The sequence below is a fragment of the Lithobates pipiens genome, unplaced genomic scaffold, assembly GCF_037356315.1.
Source record: "Lithobates pipiens isolate NorthernLeopardFrog02 unplaced genomic scaffold, aLitPip1_a1.2 Scaffold_8, whole genome shotgun sequence".
NCBI classification, from domain to species: Eukaryota; Metazoa; Chordata; class Amphibia; order Anura; family Ranidae; genus Lithobates; species Lithobates pipiens.
Genome location: NW_027507903.1, coordinates 73,400,499 through 73,416,692, shown reverse-complemented (window position 1 = coordinate 73,416,692; position 16,194 = coordinate 73,400,499). Strand labels below are relative to the sequence as shown.

The window sequence follows — 16,194 nt, the reverse complement described above, 5'->3', positions numbered from 1 at the left end:
GAAAGGCACACACCCCGCTTCTCATAGGTAGAGACTTTCAGCTCTGTCCCTTATATCTTCAGCTCCCTTCCCATCCTCCTCAACACAAACCTCAGGCTGCTTTTATCATATGCAATGGAGAATTTGTCAGCAGTTATCAGGCTGATAACAGAAGAATGGAGCAGGAGACATCTACAGGACAGTGCTTTAACCACTTGCTTACTGGGCACCTAAACCCCCCTCAGTCCCAGACCAATTTTCAGCTTTCAGCACTGATGCACTTTGAATGACAATTGCGCGGGCATACAACACTGTACCCAAATGAAATTTTTATCATTTTTTTCCCACAAATAGAGCTTTCTTTTGGTGGTATTTAGTTACAGCTCGGAGTTTTATTTTTTGCTAAACAAAAAAAGATGCAAAAAAAAAATAAAAAATAAATCATGTTTTAACCACTTGCCGCCCGCCCTATAGGGAATTGACGGTGGCAAAGTGGTTTCATAATCCTGACCGGACGTCATATGACGTGATCAGGATTATGAGCCGCTGCGCGCCCCCGGGGGCGCGCATCGCGGCGATCGTTGTTGCGGGGTGTCAGTCTGACACCCGGCAACTACGATCTCGGTAAAGAGTCTCCGACGGAGACTCTTTACCATGTGATCAGCCGTGTCCAATCACGGCTGATCACAGTGTAAATGGGAAGAGCCGGTGATCTGTCAGATGCGAGTAGAGGAGAGCCGATCGGCTGCTCCTCTGACAGGGGGGGTCTGTGCTGATCGATTATCAGCACAGCCCCCCCGAGGATGCCCACACTGGACCACCAGGGACGCCACTAGACAACCAGGGAAAAGGTAATAAAGGCCATAATCCTCCCTAGACCACCAGGGATGCCAGTCAGCACAATGGGTGCCAATCAGTGCCCATAATGGATGCCAATCAGTGCCCACAATGGGCATCACTGATTGGCATGCATTATTGTTTGGCACTGATTGGCATCCATTACTATAACACCGATGCCGCCTATCCGTGCCCACCTGTGCCGCCTATCCGTGCCCACCTGTGCCGCCTATCCGTGCCGCCTATCCGTGCCCACCTGTGCCGCCTATCCATGCCCATCCGTGCCGCCTATCCATGCCCATCCGTGCCAGCTATCAGTGCCAATTTGTGCCACCTATCAGTGCCAATTTGTGCCACCTATCAGTGTCCGTCCGTGTTGCCCATCCGTGTCGCCCATCAGTGCCGCCCATCAGTGCCGCCCATCAGTGCCACTTCATTGGTGCCCATCAGTGCCGCCTTATCAGTGCCCATCAGTGTAGCCCCATCAGTGCCCATCAGTGAAGGAGAAAACGTACTTATTTACAAAGTTTTGAAACTGAAACAAAAAAAAACTTTTTTTTTCAAAATTTTCGGTATTTTTTTTTATTTGTAGCGCAAAAAATAAAAACCGTAGAGGTGATCAAATACCACCAAAAGAAAGCTCCATTTGTGGGAAAAAAATTATAAAAATTTCATTTGGGTACAGTGTAGCATGACCGCGCAATTGTCATTCAAAGTGCGACAGCGCTGAAAGCTCAAAATTGGTCTGGGCAGGAAGGTGTTTAAGTGCCCTGTATTGAAGTGGTTAATAGTTTGTTATAAAATTTTGCAAACGGGTCATTTTTCTCCTTCATTGAAGTGCTCTGATTAGGCGGCACTGATGGGCTGCATTGGTGGGCACTGATAGGCATAGTTAAGGCGGCACTAATAGGCACAGATAAGGCGGCACTGATGGGCAAAGATTGGCACGGATGGGTGGCACGGATGGGCACTGATAGGTACCACTGATAGATGGGACTGATGGGCACTGATAGGTGGTTCTGCTGGGCACTGATGGGCGGCACTGGGGTGCAGCACCTTTGAGGCAGATTGTGGGCACTGCTGGGTGGCACTTTGGGCACTGCTGGGTGGCACTGTGGGCACTGCTGGGGGGCACTTTTTATTAGGGTGGCACTGCAAGGGGCAGGTGGGCGCTTGCATTTCTGGCCGTGATCGGGACTGATGTCCCGATCACGGCCGCCGGTGATCAGCTTTTTTTTTTCTCCTCGCGCTGTCAGCGCGAGGAAGAATACTAGCCGATTACCGGCTCCGTTATATCACCTGATCAGCTGTCATTGGCTGACAGCTGATCACGTGATAAGGGGTCGGGATCGACCCCTTGCACGGATCGGTGATCAGGCGAGTCTCATGGACTCGCCGATCAGAGAGCCCGTCATTTGGCTATAGCGCGGATCTCAAGTGGTTAAAGAGAGACAACAAAAACCACTAGATATATGTGCCCAGCTCAAAATTTCATGAATCAGGTTTACATTCACTTCAAGTGCAGCTTCCCCTGCAGCCACCCCCCCCCCCCCCCCCCCCCCCAAATACTCAGCTGAGCCAGATCTCGGTTCAGCACATAGTGCACTCTGCAGCAGCTCTTCTTCCCTCTCTCTCCACACAAACAACCCGGCTTAGAGTGCCCCCAGGGGAAGCGGCTTCCTATGGGGGCACTTGATAGAGGAGAGGAGAGGAGCACCGGTATGAGGACCTGAAAAAAGAGGAGAATCAAGGCTGCTCTGTACAAAACCATTGCACAAAGCAGGTACATGACATGTTTGCCTTTTTTTTTTTCTTCAATTTTTGGTTTTTGAGTATCTTTTTACATGTTTTATAAGCCCTGCACTTATGTATATAATTTTTTAGAATTTGGTATCACGTTAGTGCTGGCTGCTCCTTTTTGATACTTCGAAGTGCAGAGTAGAGGTCGATCGATATGGGTTTTTCTCTGGCCGATGCCGATATTTAGAAATCGCGGCGGCCCTTCTTGTGGAAAAAAAAATAAAAAAAATCGCAGCGGCCGATGCCCGATATATGATGCCGATTTTTTTGGGCCGATATGTTAGGCCGATTTTTTTTTCCCCCTTCATCTCATAAAATCTAAGTTAGACACCTTTCACACTGGGGCGTTTTTCAGGCGCTTTTGGGCTAAAAATAGTGCCTGTAAACTGCCTTCAAAACGGCTCCCCTGCAGTCTGTGTGGAAGCCCGGGTGCTTTCACAATGAGGAGATGCGCTGGCAGGATGTTAAAAAAAAAAAAAAAAGTCCTGCAAGCAGCATCTTTGGAGCGGTGTAAACCGTTCCTCCACCACTCCTGCCCATTGAAATGAATGGGCACCACCGCTGAAGCGCATGCAATGCGATTTGGCAGCAGCACTTCACAAGCGCATTTAACCCCTTCCTCAGCCACTAGCTAGGTTATAAGTGCCCCGCTAGCAGCCAAATTGCGCCGCTAAAATGACAGTAAAGCGCGGCTAAAACTAGCAGCATTTTACCGTCAACGCCTGCCCACTCCAGTGTGAAAGCAGTCTTCAGTAATAAATGATACAGAAAATTTCTTACATTTAAACATTTATTAAAACAAAACAAACCTCCAATCAGTTCACTTGTATGTATAATTTAGGATTAAAAAAAAAACAAAAACTATATATTAAATACACAAAAACAGGTACTCAAAACTTTTGTACGAAAAAAAAAAAAAAGGGCTAACTTTACGGTTTTCGTTTTTTTTTTTTTTTTTTAAATCTGTGTATTTTTTCCCAAAAAAATTGCGTTTGAAAGACCTCTGCGCAAATACCGTGTCACATAAAATATTGCAACAACCGCTATTTTATTCCCTAGGGTCTCTGCTAATATATCTATATATATATATAGATATATCATTTTTGGGGGTTCCAAGTGATTTTCTAGCAGAAAATACAGGATTTTTACTTGTAAGCAACAAGTGTCAGAAAAGATTTAGTCTTTAAATGGTTAAACTGAGAACTCCTACACAGGGACTTCAATCCATTGAAGAAGAAACATTGTATCTTTTTGATCTTTTCTTGGCAGACTGCCCAGAGAGGAGCAAAGTCACTTCACTGATAAACTTCAGGCAACTTACATTGATTTCTATTACAGAAGTCTTTGTAAATTGCGCTGAACATATAATCGCCCTTTTTATCAGCACAATCGGGCGATGCCGATTAAAAAATGCCAAATATCTAGTGCAGAGTTCTCATTATATGATGCCAGCAAGGTAATTATTTGGGGAGAGGAGCCGATACTGGAAGGCCTTTAGCCTCCAGAACCACTGTAAGCCCCAGTTCACAGTTGAGATTAGCTTAAGTAGGCGATTTTGAGGTGATCATTTTGTGCATTTTCCCCACATTTTGGTGCCAGAATCACACATTTTTAGCCTCAAAGATAACTATATTGGGAGTGCTTGAAAACAGTGTTTGCACATTTTGTCATGTGTTTCTGTTAAAGTCAATGATGCTAAAAACACATCTCTGTTCCAAAAGCAGCTCATGCATCTTTTGGAGCTTGAGCTACAAGCTTTTGAACGCTCAAATGTGAACAGGTACGATTTGAAAACCTAGGATTTCGATTGTTGAGCAAAGTCTCATGGTTTTTCACCATAATGCATGAAGGTGAAAAATCTGCTGGAGCTGCCCATCCAGTGACACTGGAGCCGGGGCGGCGGGGCTGAGCCCTGCCGTCTGTGTCAATGGACTCAGCAGCAGGACTCGGAAGCATGTCCGCACGAGTGCTCCCATGAAAAGCGTCACTTGATCAAAAGGAGGAGTACAGCCAGGGGACCCCAGAAAGGGATGATCAGGGCTGCTCTGTGCAAAACCCTTGCACACAGCAGGCAAGTATAAAGTTTAAAAAAAAATTTACTTTTACAAACACTTTAATATTCATTAAGTGCAAAAGCTGCTAGAACAATGTTATTGGGCCTTCTAAATTCAGTTGTGTTCTGGCCAGGTGAACAGCGCATCTTCCACCTTTTGTTGAGCTGGGTGGTACCTACTGATTTCAGAACATTTAGTAGGAATCAGCTTAAATTCATTCCATCCATGGCCAGCTTTAGCTTCACATATTTTCTAAATGCTTTAAAATGTTCAAACCGTAGTAAATCAGTTAAAGCATAAAGGCTTGTTGTTTTTGCACAGAGCCTGGATTCTCCTCTTCCTGGTTCCCTGAAGGTGTTCCAGGCCCCTCCCTCCTTCCCGAGTGCCCCCAGAGCAAACTGATTGCTCTGGGGGCACCCAAGCAGGGTCACTCCAGAGTCACTGCTCTGCATGTCCATTCACACACCCACAGCCGTGGCTCAGCACCACCCCTCTAATGGCTCCCGCTGCTGCCTCAGCCGATGAGGAGTGAGTCCCCAGAGAGCCAAGGCTGTCATGCACATCACTGGTTTGCGATGGGACTCAGGTAAACATTAGGGGAGCAGCTGCACAGAGAAGGTTTGCTACCTTCATGCACAGAATGCATAAAGGTAAAAAACCTTGGGCCTTTACAGCCACTTTAAGATTTGTGTCAATTTTGTGCCTAGGAGACTATAATAGGCAGCTTTCATTTATCATCTCAACTGACAGGGATCAGAGCTGTAAGGCAGCTTAACAGATCTCAGGAAAGATTACAGCCTACACCTTCACATTTTTAAAGCCAATCTTTTGTTTTATTTTCACAGAAGCTAAATATAGTCAAATGTAGCTAGTTCAATTTTTTTAGTCTATCTGCCCATCCTCATACTAACCAAATAAAATCACCTGTGCCAGATCAACTCGTCTTTCCTGCTGGAACAACAGTCACTATAAGTGTGACCTCATATTTTATTATCCCAGTCTAACTGGAATATTTTGACATCAGAATGTGACCCACAGGACTTAACTGTATCAGGTATTATGACATTTTGCTCAAGCTTTTAAACAAATGATCATTGTAACAACATAGAAACCCTACGCTACTCACCCAACTAGAACCTCTTCTAGGCAGATTACACTAAAGCTAGTACTAGTAGAATTTCATTAAAAAAAATAAAAAAAAAATAAAAAAAAAATCAGGATTAAGAACTATTGTTAGATTGTCTAATCATAGTGGGGTCAAATTTACATTAATTTCTAACTGCAGCGATTAGAAAATCCAAAGCAGTAGAATGGAAATCAACAAATTTCTATCAAAGAATGTGATTCATGTCTGGGAAAATGCATTAACTGCAAAATCAAAAACGTTTAAAGCAAACTTTTGTTGAAGTAACACAACAGACACCAATATAGTCATCAGTGGAAGTATGGTACCTTCTCTATCCTAAGAGTCCATTCACACAGGGGCAGCGCGACTTCCAGCGAGACTGGGAGGCAACTTGGACACGACTTGAGTATGAATCACAGCACGACTTGAGGCAACTTACAAGGCAACTTGAAGTTGCCTCCAGGACAGGGGGCTTTGCCAATGACCAATCACATAACAATCAGCTCTGTGGGAGGGAGGGGTTTGCCTAGAAAACTATTTTTACTTCCTGGAAAGTTGCTTTAGTTAAGACAGGGGATCCGACTTGGAGGCAACTTACATTGAAATCAATGGGCACAAGTTGCCTAGAAGTCGAATTGAAGTATTACAGAAACCTGTTCTGAAGTCGGAGCGACTTGAGTAGTGAACATTAAGACGGCTCTCGTTCACTTACATTGATTATATCATGTTTTGCGAGACTTGAGGCAACTTGGGACGACTTCAAGTTGCCCCTGTGTGAATGGACTCTAACTGCATGACTGCCCGATGAGCCTCTTGCAGTTTTGTATGGCACAGCCACAGACAGTACACCGATTGGCCTATACATACACAATAGTGGGTTGTGTGTACCTATAACTATCAGATGATAGTACCCGATTTGACCATGCAGGTAACAATACGTCTTGGAGGCACTCAGAGATACCAACTATTGAGGCTTTTCATAGTAAACATTTGATTAAACAGGTAAGAAAATAAAAACTAGAGCCCTGTACACACACTGGTCAAATATCAGGAGACATTGGCCGGGTTAAAAAAATATCAGGAGACATTGGCCGTGTTAAAAAAAAAAAAAAAAAAAGTGCCGACATTTGGCCTGTGTGTATGCCACCCTGTCTGGAAAACCAGCAGCTGACCGACTCCCGATCAGTGATCTCAGCCAATGCTGGAGAGCGCTGAATGGAGTGTTCTGGTGAGAGGACCATCTCCCTGTCAGAACACAACAGCTCAGCAGGGGAGGCCACTATACAAACTTTGGATAGTTACTACAGCAGACAGTTTTTTTTGGGTCCCCCCTCAAACCAACCTCTTTAAGCCAGCAATAGACGATTTGAGTCCCAGCCGGTTCAGCAAATATTGCCCAAGATTTGAACCATATGTGGGCAGGCTGAATGTACCCAAGTTGAATGCATCACTTTGCATTTACAAAAGTCCCAGGCCTTTAATAAAAACACAGCGGATGAAAGAAGTATGCATGTGAAAGTGTCCCATATTAAATGAACTGTAGTGCAGCAAAAAACGCATAGCTGTGAACCAGGCCTAAATTTATAGCGAGAACTGAACAACGTTCCTCCAAAGTAAAAAGGTTGAGAAAGGCTGATCTAGACCATCTTCAACATAACCTCTAAAGAATTTTAATAATAGACGCACCCTAAAAATGTGCCACTTTAGAAAAGCAAAGTTGAGTCACAGCATAACGTACAATGCTGATAAAAAAAAAAAAAAAAAAAAATAACTCATTCATGTTCTTTTTAACTGGTTAGCTTGTAAAATTGGATTCCAGTGTTCCTATAAAGCTTGCTGAAAGTACTTTCCTTAAAATGGTTGTAAACCCTTTACAACCACTTTTGCCTACAGGTAAGCCTATATTAAGGCTTACCTGTAGCTACCATGAATTTCTCCTAAACTTGCAAAGTTTAGGATATATTCACTGTATAAGCATTTGACGATGTCATCGGCACATGCGCACTGAAGAGACAGCTCATATGTGCAGTTTCTTCAACTAGTGTGCCGTTATCAGCGGCTCCCATGCGCATGCGTGGGAGTGACGTCATTGCGGCGATGCCCGGAAGTGACTTTGGGAGACATGTCACCGGCCAAAGTGGTGTGCCAGGACTTTGATCTAAGGGAAGTATATCATAATAAGCTAGTATGCTATGTATACTAGCTCATTATGCCTTTGTCTTGCAGATTCTCGCTTCTCCCTGTGGGTTTAAAACCACTTTTACATAAAAAAAAAAATATTATATTATATATATATAAATAAACAAGAAAGCTAAAAGCAAAAAATAAATCTGTAGTGAGAGGTGAGGTCCTTTCAAGTATGAAAATAACAAGAGGCTGCAAAGGATTGTTGTCATTTTTTCACAACAGCTGAAAAGGATAAAATCTTCCTTACAGACATCAGTATTCATAGACATGTTCAACAGGCTGAACTGCTCACAGAGATAAGAGCAGCACCCATCTATGGAATTACTATGAACAGCACTTTCTTGCTTACATTTAAAGTTTACAATTTTTTTGTGCACCAAACACGTTAGTTATGTGTAATGGTGTGTATTCTTTGTCCTGTACACTCCATGTACGTATCCTTCCTTCATTCTGCCCTCAGAGCCCTGTGGGGTGATCTTCCAGGGCAGCAGGGGTTAAGAGTTCAGTCCCTTGCCTGCCCCCTTCTGCCTTGCACTATTATTGTCCCATAGTGCAATAGTGTTTTGTGAATGAGGAGCTCACTGAAAGGAGGAGGGCAGAAGGGGGCGGGTGCAGTGGTGAATCTACCAGGGTCGCAAAAGTTTCACTTATGACTGCTGGGCCCTGGCATTTCGCCACTGCGGGGGGGGGGGTGGGGTAGGGTGGCAAGACAGCAGAAAGGGGCCCTCTGCAGAATATGTGAAAGGGTCCCACTGCAGGACCTGTAAGGCTCATTTCACAAGCTGAGATCCCAAAGTCTTGTGACTTGTCTGCGATTCCCTCGCAACTTGTGATTTAACATTGCAGTCTATGAAACTCAAAACATACCCAAATTGCAGAAAAGTAGTGGAGGAACCTTTTTTTTTTTCCCGGCACCCATTGAAATTACAGTTTTGCAGCATTGTGAACCGGGGCTTATAAAAGGACTTCACGACAAGAGTAAAATGGAACCCAATGGTTAGGGGGGCCCGTTGAGGTTGACTGCACCAGGGCCCTGAAGGATGTAGTTACACCTCTGGGTGGGCGAGTGACTCACTCAACTGTTCACACTAGCACTGGCTGCGATTAATCCCTGCAGCACTGGAAGACAGCCACTCAGGACAATATCCAGTAGCATGAAGGACGAGTTATTACATGAAGCAGCAGCCTGCAGGACCTGTAATAGTTACACCATTACAGGTAACTAATGTATATGATGCTGTATTCCAAAATGAAAAAAAAATAAAAATAAAATGCTAAACTTCAGCTAGAAGCAATTACACATCGGCTTCAATAGGGAATGACCAGGCCCGCAGTTTACAGGAGTAGAGGAAAAAAAAAAAAAAAAAAAAAGCATGAGTTTGGAGTTCAGGAGACACATGCTCATCTCTATACAACAGTACTTCAAAGCATTCTAACCGCACATGAGCTAATTGATTGACTCATACCTATTATCTAGCATGAATAAAAAAATGATAATACATATTATTGGACAAGTGTGCTTAGTATGTGGAGTCGTCACTATCCCCATTGACCCAAGCAGTACTACGGGTTTGGTACCACCCATGTGAGGGCCATGTTTTGCATACATTGAATGCACAGATGTTCCATGGCATCTGAGTGCAGGCAGTAGCCCCATCCATGGCAATTGAGATGCGGTAGCTACACAGAAACAGCCTCTACTGCCAATTTGACATCCGTATGCTTGAGGGTACATATCCCCAAACCCCCAATGCCAGCATTCGGGGACATGTACCCACATGGATGTCTGATTGGAAGAAGCAGCTTTGTCCGTGCAGCCTCTGCTTTCCAACTGACATGAATGGGACTGTCTGCACACAGATTAATGGAACACCTGTGCAGGCAAAACACAGGCCTCACATGTGTATATACGCAAGCCTGCTTTACTATGCTGCAGATCAATGTTGAATTCCAGCCACGGTATGATCTGCATGGAGGTTAATATATCACGTTGTCTATATGGGCTTTCTCCAGGTGTTCTAGTTCCCTGCCATAATGTGAAACGTGCTGGGATTCTGTCCAAGCTGGCATGTCTAAATGGATATGGTAATGACATTAGACTGCGAGCATTAATGACTGTGTACAGCCCCCAGGTTTATGTGGAAAATTGTGGTACTAAGAACAAGTTTTCTACAGCCTAGATGCACAAACTGACAACAACATTATGACATTGTGCCTGAGAACTATGAACACACAGATGCGCATTTCTAGTTCTCTGTTGCAAAGTTAAACTTCTCACAGCGGCGCGTTTCATGTTGACCCAGCACAGTGGCTTAGTGAGCAGCACTTCTGCCTTACAACACTGGGGACTCCAGTCCAGCCAGGACATCATCTACATGGAGTTTGCATGCTCTCCATGTGTGGATTTCCATCCACACTACAAAGACATCCTGGAAGGTTAATTGGTTTCTGTCCTAATGTACAGTAGTCAGTATCTCACAAAAGTGAGTACACCCCTCACATTTTTGTAAATATTTTATTATATGTGACAACACTGAAGAAATGACACTTTGCTACAATGTAAAGTAGTGAGTGTACAGCTTCTATAACAGTGTAAATTTGCTGTCCTCTCAAAATAACTCAACACACAGCCATTAATGTCTAAACCACTGGCAACAAAAGTGAGTACACCCCTAAGGCCCCTTTCACACTGGGGTGGGAGTAGCATCTGCATTAAAACGGCGCTAGTTTTAGCACCGCTTTACCGTCGTTTTAGCAGCGGTATTCGGCTGCTAGCAGGGGGGGTTTTCCCGAGAAAGTTTTAAGACCACCACAAAGCACTGCTGCAGCAGCGTTTTGCCAGCAGTATAGCCACGCTGCCCCATTGATTTCAAGATGCCGCTAGCAGGACCTTTTTTTACCATCTTGCTAGCGCACTGATCCAGTGTGAAAGCTCCGCAGCGGCTGTTTCAGGGTGCTTTGCAGGCACTATTTTTAGAGCTGTAGCACCTGCAAAGTGCCCCAGTGTGAAAGGGGTCTGAGTGCAAATGTCCAAATTGGGCCCAAAGTGTTAATATTTTGTGTGGCCACCATTATTTTCCAGCACTGCCTTAACCCTCTTGGGCATGGAGTTAATCAGAGCTACACAGGTTGCCACTGGAGTCCTCTTCCACTCCTCCATGATGACATCACAGAGCTGGTGGATGTTAGAGACCTTCCACTCCTCCACCTTCCATTTGAGGACGCCCCACAGATGATACTCAATAGGGTTTAGGTCTGGAGACATGCTTGCCCAGTCCATTACCTTTACCCTCAGCTTCTTTAGCAAGGCAGTGGTCATCTCAGAGGTGTGTTTGGGGTCGTTATGTTGGAATACTGCCCTGTGGCCCCGTCTCCGAAGGGATCATGCTCTGCTTTAGCATGTCACAGTACATGTTGGCATTCATGGTTCCCTCAATGAACTGTAGCTCCCCAGTGCAAGCAGCACTCATGCATCCCCAGACCATGACACTCCCACCACCATGCTTGACTATAGGCAGACACTTTTGTCTTTGTACTCCACACCTGGTTGCTGTCACACGTGCTTGACACCATCTGAACCAAATAAGTCTCATCAGACCACAGGACATGGTTCCAGTAATCCCATGTCCATAGTCTGCTTGTCTACAGCAAACTGTTTGTGGGCTCTCTTGTGCACCATCTTTAGAAGAGGCTTCCTTCTGGGACGACAGCCATGCAGACCAATTTAATGCAGTGTGCGGTGTATGGTCTGATCACTGACAGGCTGACCCCCCACCCCTTCAACCTCTGCAGCAATGCTGGCGGCACTCGTACGTCTATTTCTCAAAGTCAACCTTTAGATATGACGCTGAGCACGTGCACTCAACTCCTTTGGTTGACGATGGCCAGGCCTGTTCTGAATGGAACGGGTCCTGTTAAACCGCTGTATGGTCTTGGCCACCATGCTGCAGCTCAGTTTCAGGCTCTTGGCCTTCTTCTTATAGCCTAGGACATCTTTATATAGCGTAACAATTCTTTTTTTTTCAGATCCTCAGAGAGCTCTTTGCCATAAGGTGCCATGTTGTGACCAGTATGAGAGTGTGAGAGTGATAACACTAAATTTAACACACCTGCTCCCCATTCACACCTGAGACCTTGTAACACTAATGAGTCACATGGGAGGGAAAATGGCTAATTGGGCCCAATTTGGACATTTTCACTTAGGGGTAAACTAATTTTTGTTATCAAATGCATGCTAACTAAACCCCTGTTTTTAACTCCGACTGTTGGACAGGTTAACAGACTGGTTGGTGAGTTGAGCTATGGAATGTTCTGTGTTTGTCTTTTATGCATTTTCCCTTCCATGTGCTCCCTGCTGTGAAGGACCATTATAGGTGGGGGCAGGGGCCATTTATTTGTTTGGGACTCATTTTTGTTGCCAGCAGTTTAGACATTAATGGCTGTGTTGAGTTATTGAGGGGACAGCAAATTTACAATGTTATACAAGCTGTACATTCTCTACTTTACATTGTAGCAAAGTGTCATTTCTTCAGTGTTGTCACATGAAAAGTTACAATAAAATATTTACAAAAAATTTGATGAGTGTACTCACTTTTAAAGAGATATTTTATGTATGTAGATGAGACCTTGAGAATGTAAGCACCCTAAGGGCAGGACATTATATGAATGAACAGTTTATAAAAGCTCTGTGTCATTTGTTGGCACTTTTAATAAAAAATATGGGACTTAAAGTGGAGGTCTGCCAACCCCACGAAAAATTTAAAGTCAGCAGCTACAAATACTGTAGCTTCTGACTTTTAATATTAGGACACTGACCTGTCCAAGGAGCCCGCAATGTTAGCTCCCCAACCGATGTTCATATTGGCTGTCTAATGCAGCTGCTGACATTGCCGTTAAGGGAACCCGGCAGTGGAGATAAATAAGCGGAAGTTACACTTTTGGGTAGAACTCCACTTTAAATCTGCATATTGTGGTAGCATAAAATAACTAAAATTATCATATTGTAAGAAAACATTATAAAGCTATCCTCTTAAAAAGTGGTGGGCCAGCTGAAAATTTTTATTTTTTTTTTTAAAGTCAGCAGCTACAAGCACTGTAGCTGCTGACTTTTAATAAGCACACTTACCTGTCCAGGGTGCCTGCAATGTCGGCCACCCAAGGCCGACCCATCCCTCGGCTCTTGGGTCCGTCATTCTATCTAAGGGAAACAGGCAGTGGAGCCTTGTGGCTTCACAGCCAGTTTCCTACTGCGCATGCGTGAGTCGCGCATTGCTTTGTGTATGTGGCACGCTGTATTCTGGGACACACAGTTCCCAGAACACACCACTCCCCATTCCCCATTAGACAAGGCCAGGAGGAGAAGACTGAAGATCACAGCGGTGAAAGAACTGACGATTAGGATGATCTGCCTAGCAACAGCCATTTCTGTCAAGTTAAAAAAAAAACAAAAAAAAAGAAAATTTGATTTTTTGGAACATTTTGATGTAATTTTTTGTTTTTTAGGGTGGCACTCCGCTTTAACAGCAAGCACCCCAATTGGGGAATCACATGCCTAGTTACTCAAGGGCCCTTGACCCAGGTTGGAAGTATAGTGCATACACCATCTTAACAGCTACAATACACCTACAAGCTGGTGCCCACTTATCCCCGTCCCAATCTCAATTTTGTCTATCCTTTCCTCTGTATATTGATATTTGTATTCCTATTTTTTTAATATTAGTGTATTCTAAATTGATATGTGTTAGTACAGACGGTATATGTGCCTAGTTTTTCTGTTCTACGAATGTTTACAAAAAAAAAAAAAAAAAACCTTCAATCAAAAAAAAGAAATAAAACCCTACATCTTCATTACATTATCATACCAAAATAACATATGCAAGCAAATAAAACTGCACATACAGATAAATAACATACATCACATCTACAAATTAAAAATACAAAAGAAAATAACAAAAACAAAGAAGAACACAAAGTTACCAATTGAGGAAACAAAGTAACACATTTTTATGATCTCTAGTGTGGAGAAGAGTGTATTACATAATACAGACACATGTGTCCCTTGTACTGCAGAGAGCGGATACACAGGGAGCGATGAATCATATACCTAGTCCACACACCCAATAAGAGGGGCTATTCCACACTGCTGTTTAAATGTCTGCTCCTTACAATGCAAACACTGCTTCTATAGCCCACAGCCTAAGTAGAATACTAGATCTTCTACAGTGTGTGATATATATATATATATATATATATATACACACATCCTAGTCAGGCTATCTCCTATAGGACTACCAGATCTTCTGCAGCCCACATTCTATATAACCCCATCATGTCACTGGATGCAATATTAACCCCCAACATGGGCATTAGTGGGTGCCATAATAACTTCCAACATTGTCAGTGGACTAACACAAGTGGAGCTTCCACTTTTGGGTGGAACTCTGCTTTAAGCTGACCATACAATCTCTAAACTGATCAGCCACAACATTATAACCACCCACCATACCCCGTTGGGGCACAGACACCAATAAACACATGTTGTGGTATCTGGCACGGAGCTGTCAGTATCAGATCCTTTAAAGCCTGTAGGGCAGAGTTTCTCAACTCCAGTCCTCCCAACAGGTCATATTTTTCGGATTTCCCTCAGATGAGGCGGCTTTGGTAATTACTAAGGCAGTGAAACTGATCAAGTCACCTGTGCAAAATAATGAAGGGAAGCCTGAAAACATGACCTGTTGGTGGTACTTGAAGACTGAAGTAGAGAAACGTTCCTGCAGGGCGTGGGGTCTCCATGGATCAGACTTGTTTTCCAGCACATCTCACAGATGCTCAATTGGACTGAGATCTGGAGCATTTGGAGGCCAAGTCAACACCTCAAACTTGTGTTCCTCAGACCAGGCCACCCTTCTTTCATTGCCCTGTGGTCCAGTTCTGATGCTCACGTGCCCATTGTAGGCAGTTTTGGCTGTGGACACGGGTCAAGGTATACACCCAGACTGGTCTGTGGCTACACAGCCCCATACACAACAAACTGCAATGTGCTGTGTTCTGACACCTAGAAGCAGCACACAATTTTTTTTATGTTTTTTTAGCAATCTGAGCTCCAGTAGCTCTTCTATTGGATCGGACTACACGGTCCAGTCTTCACACCCCACATACATCAATGAGCCCGGGCCACCCATCACCGGTCCCCATACCATGGACCCCTGTTGGTAGATCCTGACCACTGCAGACCTGGAACATCCCACAAGAGCTGCTGTTTTAGAGTTGATCTGACCCATCCTCTGACCATTACAATTTGACCCTTGTCAAAGTCACTCAAATCAAAATGTTTCTACTTTCAATACATCAACTTCTGGGACAACATGTTCACTTGCATTCTAAAACATCCCACCCACATTCAGATGTCACTGTCACCAGATAATTCATGTTATTTCACATTGTGGTCATAATGTACTGGCTGATCGGTGTATACAATCTCCACCATACAATGTACAGATCTGATTCACCAGCCTATCCTATCTGGAGCCAATCAGGCAGATCCCTGAACTACATGGCTAGGAGATCGTCCAATCAGATTGTAAATTGTATGTCCAGCTGTATACAGACCGGAGCTATAGTGACCCCGAGGAACTACAACTCCCAGCAAGTCAACATGCTGAGTCTTGTAGTTGTACAGCAGCACCGAATCTACAGGTGACTTCCCGGTCCGGTAGGGGACCCCCTATTACCCCAGTCTGGGCTCTCCGCACACTTCCTGCACCGGCTGTGGAGAACTTCTTCCTCCCAGAGAACTCTCTGACCCCCGCCCGCTCTCCCCGTCTTCCACCCTCCCGGTACACACACCTCTGACATACACCGTGTGCCCCTACCTGTCCGCTCCGTGTCCCGGCTCCGCTGCCAGGAAGCCGCCAGCACCCACCAACAACTCACTCCGCTCACTCCGACTCACACACACTGCGCCTGCGCAGACACTCCCTGGAAGCCGAACGCGGGGGAGTCTGGGAGTTGTAGTGAGTCAGTCACTGAGCAGGAATGTGTGTGACTGAGGTGTGACATCAACTCCACTCCTAGCAATAAAGGAGCACAGTACGGCTATATACACACAGCGCTGTCCCACAGTTATATGCACATTTTATAAAATGCTATAAAAATGGAAACATAATAATATTTAGAAAATTTTATAAAAATAATATAAAAATGTGAGGGCGC

General features: G+C 44.4%; 1 protein-coding gene across 1 annotated transcript in view; it reads right to left on the bottom strand.

Moving 5' to 3' along the window:
• The window catches only part of LOC143960665 (tropomodulin-3-like), an 84,731-nt gene extending 68,746 nt beyond the window's left edge, over nt 1–15,985 (bottom strand). Inside the window, exon 1 of the mRNA XM_077469459.1 lies at nt 15,855–15,985. The gene's annotated coding sequence lies outside the window, so the exon portion shown is untranslated. The remainder of the gene's footprint in view (nt 1–15,854) is intronic.
• Nucleotides 15,986–16,194: the final 209 nt, after the last annotated feature.